The sequence below is a fragment of the Pteropus vampyrus genome, unplaced genomic scaffold (assembly GCF_000151845.1).
Source record: "Pteropus vampyrus isolate Shadow unplaced genomic scaffold, Pvam_2.0 Scaffold358, whole genome shotgun sequence".
NCBI classification, from domain to species: Eukaryota; Metazoa; Chordata; class Mammalia; order Chiroptera; family Pteropodidae; genus Pteropus; species Pteropus vampyrus.
Window position 1 is genome coordinate 750750 of NW_011889139.1, and position 8743 is coordinate 759492.

The 8743-nt window shown below is 49.8% G+C and overlaps 1 protein-coding gene across 1 annotated transcript in view; it reads left to right on the top strand.

Moving 5' to 3' along the window:
• The first annotated feature begins 6894 nt into the window (after positions 1–6894).
• Positions 6895–8743, top strand: part of RASL10B (RAS like family 10 member B) — an 11504-nt gene continuing 9655 nt past the window's right edge. Inside the window, exon 1 of the mRNA XM_011379358.2 lies at positions 6895–7110. The gene's annotated coding sequence lies outside the window, so the exon portion shown is untranslated. The remainder of the gene's footprint in view (positions 7111–8743) is intronic.

Consider the following 8743-nt stretch of genomic DNA (forward strand, 5'->3'; position numbering starts at 1 on the left):
CTGCACTTTATTGTTTTATATTTTTGTACATATGAGAAATTGAGGGAACAGTGTAACCGCTAGAAAGTGTTAAAACCACTGACCATCGCTAACTGCACAGCCTTGGAGGAAGAGACACAGTTGCTTGCCCACCTTGTCAAGGGTTTTCCTATGTGTGGAAACCTTATCCCTACTCATAAGAATTTTCACTTTTTTTTTTTTTTCCCCCTCCAAACTCCTTTGCCTTGTGATTTCCCCTACCCCATATTATCATCTCATTTGATTGCTCTGCGGTTGGGAATGGTGGTCTTCCTTGAATGCGATTTCAGGTGCAGGTATAAGTCCTGACAGCACCAAAGCTGAGAAAAATAAGAACTTATTACATTCCTTTCCCCTGACCTGACTAATAACACTATTATGGAATTTGAATAGAGATGTGGGGAACAGGAACCAGAATGCCCTCTCCATATCTCCTGCCCTCTATTTAACTTAATTCTCAGGTCCAATTCAGATCTAAAATCATAGTTTTAGAATTGAAACAGACTTTAAGTTTCCAGTCCTGCTTTTCTGAAAAGGAAAAGGGTAAAAGGCAAAAAGGGTTTTCTTGCCTGAGGCCTGCTAGCTGTTAAGTAGCAGAGCTGGGGGACTAAATCCTCGTCAGTGTTGTTTTCACTACAGTCGTGTCTCCTTAATATTTTTTTCCTCAATGCCTTTCTCTTGCCTTTTCTGTGCCTGCTTCTTTGTGGCTTTTGTCGTATACTGATTTTGGCACTCCGTTCATTGACATCAGGTGGCAGCAGAGTGTCTTCTCAGTCACTTGAAGGTAAATCCAGATGCCGGAATGAAGGAGTGGCTATGTTTCCCATACAGTCCTCAAGCTGAGCTGTAGTTTTGGAGGCCACTGGGGTGGGCGCAGAGATGAAGTGAGCTCAGAGGTGTCACGGATTCTCTTTATTCCTTCAGCTCTCTGATCTGCTTTTTACTCATGTTACTGAGGCTCCAAGGTGATTGAGGTCATCTCAGACGATCAAGCAGTTCTTGTCATCTCTAAAAAGATTGGGAGATGTGAAATCAGGGCCCTCAGCACATTGCGTATGATTTGTCAATGAATGAATGCTTCATGCCCAAGACACCAACCTGTTTAACAGTGTTCATACTATTTCATCTGTGGGCACTTGTTGCATTGCCTGGAGCCCAGTATTTAGGGTCCACAATGAAGACTGCTTCTCAGCTTCCCCTACTCAAATCAGAGGTACTTCAGAGTCCAAAGGCCTCGTGTTGGACTTACACCGATGAGTGAGTCCAAGAGCAGAAAATGTAGAAAACAAGAGCAGAAACTGCCCCCTAGCCCTTTTATGTCTGAAATGACCCTGATTCATACCACTTGCAAAGCTTGGGGGAATGGATCCCCCAAAGCAGTTTCTTAAACCTTGAGAATCTCCAAGTGAAGAATTACTGGGGAAAAGGGACTATGTCCTGCACTTACCACCCCTCGGGCACCTGGAGATTAGGAAGTAACACAGGATTATGTGTGGGAGGTGAGTACATTGGTGGTGTGTGGGGTAGAAAAGCAGGTTGATATAAAGTTCCCTGTTTGGGACATCATTCATAGAGTCAGTTGGATACAAGCAGTGAAGATTCACACTATAAACAGTGTTCTCATCTCAAAGCAAACTGTAGCTCCAGAAGGAGGAGTGTGTGTCAGGGTAAGCAGACAGAAAACAATTTTGTATCAGGATATGTCCCTCCGCCCCTGAAACTAGGCTTCTCTCAGCCTCCCAGCAGTGGTGGGTAACAGCTGCTGTCCTCACTGACCTGACCGAGCCAAACCGGGAACTCTGCGCTCTTTGGAGAGGCTGCATCCTGTGCTCCCAGCACTGAGGGAGGGATTCTGCTCTTCGGAAAAGGACCTCTCTCCTGAAGAAACAGAACCTGTTGCCTCCACCACAGCTTCCCTTTGGGCCCATTTCAAACTTGGCTGAATTGGGGAAACAGAATGGAGATTGCCCTATGTTCCCCTCTCCTCTGCCTCAGTATGTCTTTGTAATGTCAGCTGGTGTCATACAAAGGGCAAGGGAAGCACACACAACCAGAACTCTTGCTGGTCAGAGATTCCCTGAGTGTCTGTCCTCGCCCGAGCTTGTTCAGTGTGTCTGTGTTGCAGAGCTTGGGACTTGAGAGAAATGGGGAGGGGGGGAGGGGTAAGTATTGCCCTAAGAATGCTTATCATTCTTTTGTTCTTGGGATCTGTTCTTGGGGAGGGTGGGAATTGGGGGAAGCTTGACCTTGTGTCTTCCTCAATAAACTCATTTCCACAAAATTAAGTTTGCGATACACATACTTTGTTCTCAGAACTGATGGTCCAGGGGAAGGATGGGGCATTGATAACCGCCCTATTAGAACTTTTCTTTTGGCTGCCCTAGCCCTCCCAGGGATTTAGCCAGATGAAAAATGAAGAGTGACAGGAAGAATCCCATATGTGGGTCTCCACGTGTCCATTTCTTGGAGGCTCCTGTTAACCAAACTGCATTCCACCACCACCGAAGGCATCTCAAGCAGGGAGTGCTCAGAGGGGCTAATCCATCTTCCCTGGCAGATCCCCTGCTAGGGCTCCAGGCAGATGGTCCCATGGGCTGAAGGAGCACAGCAGAGCTTCTCATCGCTTTCCTGTTATTCAGGACATTTCACTAATCTCTCAATTTATAACAGGCTTTCAGACCTGGTCCCAGGGCCTGCATGTTCCCCAGTGAATAGGATTAATGCTGCTCTAAAGCAAGCTTTCCAAGGAGTTCAAGTCATCACCTGCATTTGTGTCACTGGGAGCACATGACCCAAGGGCTGTCAAGATAGAGGCCCTGCCCCTGGGTTTCGATGTGCAGGCACCCTCTGAAGTCTCCTACAATCTGGAGTGGAGGGATCCAACGCTAAGATGCCTTTGGACTAGACTCTGAATCTCTTCACCAATCCAGTGGGTGTAGGTGGGGACAGTGCTCAGCACTTAGGTACTCAGAACAGTAACTGCTTTTAATACTTGGACCCAAATACCAAGAATGAATGGCAGCTAGGAGCCTTTTGGATGTCTCCATTTTTCTGGGCAGCAGTTAGCCCCAGCTGTGATAGGCATAACACTTGGGGAGGAGTGGGGTCAGAGCGGTCTTTGTTCAAGTTCAGGGTCAAAGATATGAAGAGGTATGGGCCTTACTGAGCTCTAATTGGGCTTGCCAGCTAAGCATGTCAATTTGGGCCAAGAAAATCCTTAGGGCAGAAAGTCTCAACTCTTGGGTGCACATTAAAATATCACCTGAGAGCTTTCATAGAGGGCTGATGATTCTGCTCAGGCAGACTAAGGTAGGGGACTTAGGGGAATCTGCATTTTAAAAAACTCCAGGTGCTTCTAATGCTCAGTAGGGGCTGAGAATCACTGCCAAACAGACTCACCTGTTTGCCTACTTCCTCTATAGTGATGCTCGTGTTCTCGTGGCAGTTGAAAAGTGGCAAAGCACTTTTATGCCCGTGATATCTGTTCATCTCATGAATTGAGCATTATCCCCATTTCTTCAGGAGAGATGTGGCAAAGCCATGTCTTCTCACTCTGTCCTTACCACTACCTCTGGTTTTCTCCTTCATTCCACCAAAGGTTTCCTAATAGGCCCTCCCTCCCCTCTGCACTTGGCCACCAGGCCAAGGACCAATAGCCAATAGCCAACCTTGCTAAGCTCCCAAGATAGCGATATGTTCCATCTCCAAAAGCAGGGCACACTGGCCTCAGACTGCACGATCCTCTGCCCCCAGAGTGGCAACTAGGAAATACTGAGATCTTAAGTATGCTCTTTCTGTGGCCAGGAAACAGCTGAGGACTTCCAGGTTTGAGCCTTCTTAACTAGTACCTCATGCGTTGATGCTTTTTCTGATTTTGCTAGGACCCAGATTTCTTTTCCCTGCCACCCCCAGCTCCAGGAGGCAAAAGCCCGTTTATTTTAATACCTGGTATGGCACTTGGGAAAGATCACACCTCCCCCGTTACCCATTTCTATCTCCTGAACACTAATCCTAGAATCCCAACCAGCCCCCAGACATGTAATTAGCAACAAGGATGTTTCTTGAAAAGTTTCAAACTTGCCATCTCAGTTTCTCATTTAGCTTTTGCCCCACCATCCTGGATGCTGCCGACAAGGGGAAAACTAATTCAGAGGCTGGTTAGACACAGATGGACCTCATTTCCAGAGGTAGCCTTTGGAAACAGGCTTGCCCCAACCCTCTGGGACTGAGAAAACGCCACTCACTCCCACTATGTAGCTGGTAGAGAACGATGTGCAAATCTAGCTTTTGGCTTCCCTTCTCTTGTTTCGTTTACTTGAATCTCCCCATATAGTCGAGGCTTCAGGATCTAGCCTAAAAGCCTCTGGAAGCTAGTGTGGTCCTTATCTATGACAGAGCAGGGGCAGAGTAGGCAGGTTCAGGTCTTTGTCCTTTCTGTCCCACTCCATGTCTGGGCCTCAGATGCTGAAGTGGGGCCAACACATCTGCTTCCTTGAGCCTGAGCTTGCACTGTAGCTGGCCAGCATCCTCAGCTGAACCAGAGCCACTTGTGGCTCAAGGTCAGACAGACCCAAGGACAAGACCTCTCAAACTCTCACCAAGGCAATCCTAATGATAGAAGTGAATTAACAGGCCCCTGGGTGTACATTCTTAGCCCAAAGTGACAATCCAAAATGACTTAAGCAAATCTTAAATTCAAGCAAATTTTGCATTTTATGTTACTACTGTGGCTGTTTGGTTTTTATATAAAAATAAATATTTAAATGACCTACCACTGGATGGGAGACCACCTAGGAATACCAGGTGCTGTAGGCTTTAATATAAATAAAAATAATGAATGAATGAATGAATGAATGACCTACCACTGGAGGCCAGTATATGGCCCCATAATTAACCTGTAGCTTTGTGTTCCGCTAGTATTGCTAAGTCGAGAAGCTTCTGAGAAACCTAGATCCAAGGTGTGAGTGCGAGAATTGCACGATTTCTTATTTCCACTCCACCTTGGCCTGAAATAGAATCAGAATAGAAGCTCATGGCCTGGGGAAGTAGACATAAAGCCTAGGGTCCTCAAGCAGGGTAAGGATTAAAATTTTTCGGATACAATGGGGAGATAGATTGTGCCCTGGACAATTTAATCAACTTAGGAGGTGCTCCGTGACCTGTTGTGATCCCATGGGGCCAGTAAATCTGCTTTCCCCACAAAAATGGCACTCCATGAGGAAGCCCTATCCTTCTCAGCCCTGTATTTGCTTCTAGCTGCTGCCCTGTCCTTTCTCCCACCCAATGCCCCTGGGAGCCCACCCGAAATAAATGGAAACTTTCCTAAGGTGGTGTTCAAGCTCCCCTACGAATGGCGGTGTGTCTCTAAAAAAGAAAAAATAAAGGCCACACATTGAAACTTACTTCCTGCCAGGTACTATGTTAAGGGCTTTACACACTGTAGCCCATTTATGCTTTGGAGATCACATCTCCGTTTTACAAACAAGGCAAGAGAGTTTCAAGAGTTCAAATAACTTGCCTTCAGTCTCATGGTAAGTGGTAGGGCCAGGATTTAAATCCAGATCTGATTCTGAACCCTGGCTCATAACCACTATGTTTTCTGTCCAGGCAAAGAGGGAGAGAAAGCAATTGAGAAGGTCCCCAAAATGCAGAGCCTATAGGGAGGAGGACTACTGGGTTCTGGGAGGGAACAGGAGCCCAGAAGTAATAGAAAGTCATAGTGAGGGATGCTGGATCCTAGGGCTAAAAACAGGAGACCTTTCAGAGCTTCCCTCTCTTCCTCCTCTCTGCCCTCCAGGCATCTAAACTACAACTCTGACAAGGTTGCTGCCCTACTTAAAGACTCTTCAGTGCCTTCCTATCCAGCACAGGGCTCAATCTAAACTCCTCACACAGCAGTCAAGGCCTTTGTGACCTCACCTCAACCAACTTCTTGACCTCCTCTCAGCCCCTGGAACACCTGTCTGGTTCCTGGACTCACTTTCAAGCATCTGTAATTGCTACCAACTTCTCTCATTTACAAATTCTCCTCTTCCACAACATCTCCCACCCTGCCACCCTAAGTCTTCTTTCAAGGCTCCTTCTTAGAAAGTTGCCTCCACTATCTCTTCTCACTAGTTGGTCCACTTCCTCTGCTTTCCCCCAGAACCTTGACTTGGCTGTGTGTTTTGCGTCTGGTCTCCTGCTTTGGACTGTGAGCACCATTCCAAACTCGTCCCCAGCTGCCCAGCTCGTCAGCAGCTGCCCAGCTAGGGACTCCCGATCTCCATATTCCACATTTTGCACTTCAATAAGACAAATTACTCAGCCTCTCTCAGCCTCAGCTGTCTCATCTGTAAAAGGGGAGTAACATTGTACATCAGGGAATTGTAAGGATGAAACTGAGAATGCAGGCAAAGCTCAAAGTTCATCTGGCACGTGGGGTATGCTCAATAAATGTTAGCTCTTGATGATGAATAACACTGATAACGAATGTTTTAGAATAAATACACACGTGATTCTGCTCTCAACTCCCGGCATCGCCCAGTCTTGAGAGGAGAGGAGAGCAATAGTCTTAGGGTGTGGAGGTCATTCATTGGCAGGAGATAGCTTTGTTCCGAGCTGGTCTGGTCCAAGAGTGAAGAAAAAGGCATTAGGTCCTCTCTAGTCCTTTTCTCTCAAACCTCCAGGTTAGAGTTAAAAATATCGCAGGGAGAGTCCGGAGGCAGGTGAAGATCGCAGCTAGGTTTTAAAGAAGAACTAAACTTGTCAAGGGCCGTCCAAGTGAAGGTGTCAGGCTCAGGGACCCAGCGGAATGCCAGCCGAGCACCCCCCCACCCCCGCCCCGCCCCGCGCTCCCTCCTCCTCCTCCTTCCTTCCAGCGCCAGCGGGCGGCGCGCTCCGGAGGGAGAGCAGGGGCTGGAAGTGCCTACCCCCTCGGCGCACGCACCTGCCCCCCGTGCCTGCCTCTGAACCCGCCCCGACTGGGCAGCCAGGGGCGCCCCCGCCTTCCTCCCCCCGGGCCGGGGAGCCGGGGGGCAGCGCCGGAGCCCGGGGGGAGCGCGGCCCCGCCGGCCGGTCGGCCAGGGCTGGGGGCGGCTAGGACGGCCCAGGGTAAGCATTGACAGGGGGGGACGCGGGCGGGGCCGGGCTGGGTCGGGCCGGGGGCGGCTCGGGGTCGGGGGAGGTGAGGGGGGAACGGCCGGGGCGACAAGGACCAGGGCGAGGAGGGAGGAGGGGGCCGGCAGGCTGGCGGGGGAAGCCGCTCGAGGCGGCCACGTGAGAGCTGGAGCAGGGTTGAAGGTGGTGGGGGTTGCCTGCTAGATGCTGGAGGCGGAGAGCAGGCTGGGCTCCGGCATCCCCCCCCCAACTCCTACCAATCAGGTCATGGGGAGCCCAGCATCCTTCGACGCCCCCACCCACTCACTCCCACATGAACGTGGTGGGGACAAACAGCTGGCAGACGTGTGACTTGGTGCACGGGACTAAAAGGACCCACCCTTAGTCTGGGGCAGGGACTCAGGTGTCCAGGACAAGGGGTGGGGAAAATAAACTGGCTTTGGCCCCTGTGTGTGTCCCCCAGTCTCTTGCCTGGGCGCTGTCTGCAGACTCACTGCAGAGCGCAGGCCTTGGGGAGGGACTGCTCAGGGGCTGGGCCCTGCTTCTCCAAACAGCCCCCTTTCACCCTCACCCATCCAGGACATTGCCTGGGAAGAGGGAGGGGATACCGGTCACCTCTAAGTCATGGACAGGGCCACGCTTGGGCCTGGTGAGTTCCAGGAGGCTAGCCCCAGCCTAGGGGCCTCTTTTGCACAGCTCCCTGGCTCCAGCACTGTGCCTCGCTTTTATTTCCCTGTTGTTCTCCAAAAAGGACTGGTTTCTGGGCAGGGAGTTTAGTGTCCAGGAGAATATGCTGGTAGGATACATCCTAGATATATATTTCTAAGTTGCCACACCCAGAGGGAGGCAGGGGACTCATCTTTGATTCCTTGCCCTCTCTCTTCCTCCCCTAGAATGCCCCACTCCCCACCTGCTTGTGCTGGTTATATAATTAACCCAGCTGAGACTCTCTGCCAAGCTGACAAGTGTCCAGGGATGCCCGAGGGGCTGAGGGCCTGGAGGGATTTATGGGGAAGAGAGACTGGTACTTCTCTCAGTTGGGAGCTCATATAAGTAGATAAGCACCTGTTGAGGAAAGGACACTGCATAGCTCAACCGGCTATATGGTCTTCATTTCCCCAGGTCTCTGTTTTTTGGCTTTTGTTTTTACCTTCAGTAAAATGGGGAGAAGACACACACACACACAACATGTGAGCAACAGTGGATAGTGATCCATCCCAGGATTGCTAAGATGTCTCATTGCGATCATGAAAAACCGTAGATGAAGGAAGGGCTCCCGCACGTAACAATGGCCACTCTTTATTGAACACCTGCTCTGTGCCAGGCACTGGGTTTTACTTGCACAACCTTACCACAGCCTGTGAATTTTGTTGCCTGAGGTCACACTTGAGGTGAGTGACAGAGCCAGGAATCCAACCCTGGTGGGTTTCACTCCAAATCCTGCCCTTTATTTGCTATGCTATCTATATATGTACCTGGTGGATTGGGTCCTCTGAACCAGGACAGACTGAGGGACATTCTGTGAACTGCGCATATATGGAAAGAACATGCATCCACACAGGAAACATACATACAGGCTGCAAAGCATGGCCCTCTTGGAATCCAGCAAACTCATCTGCCTTGGACC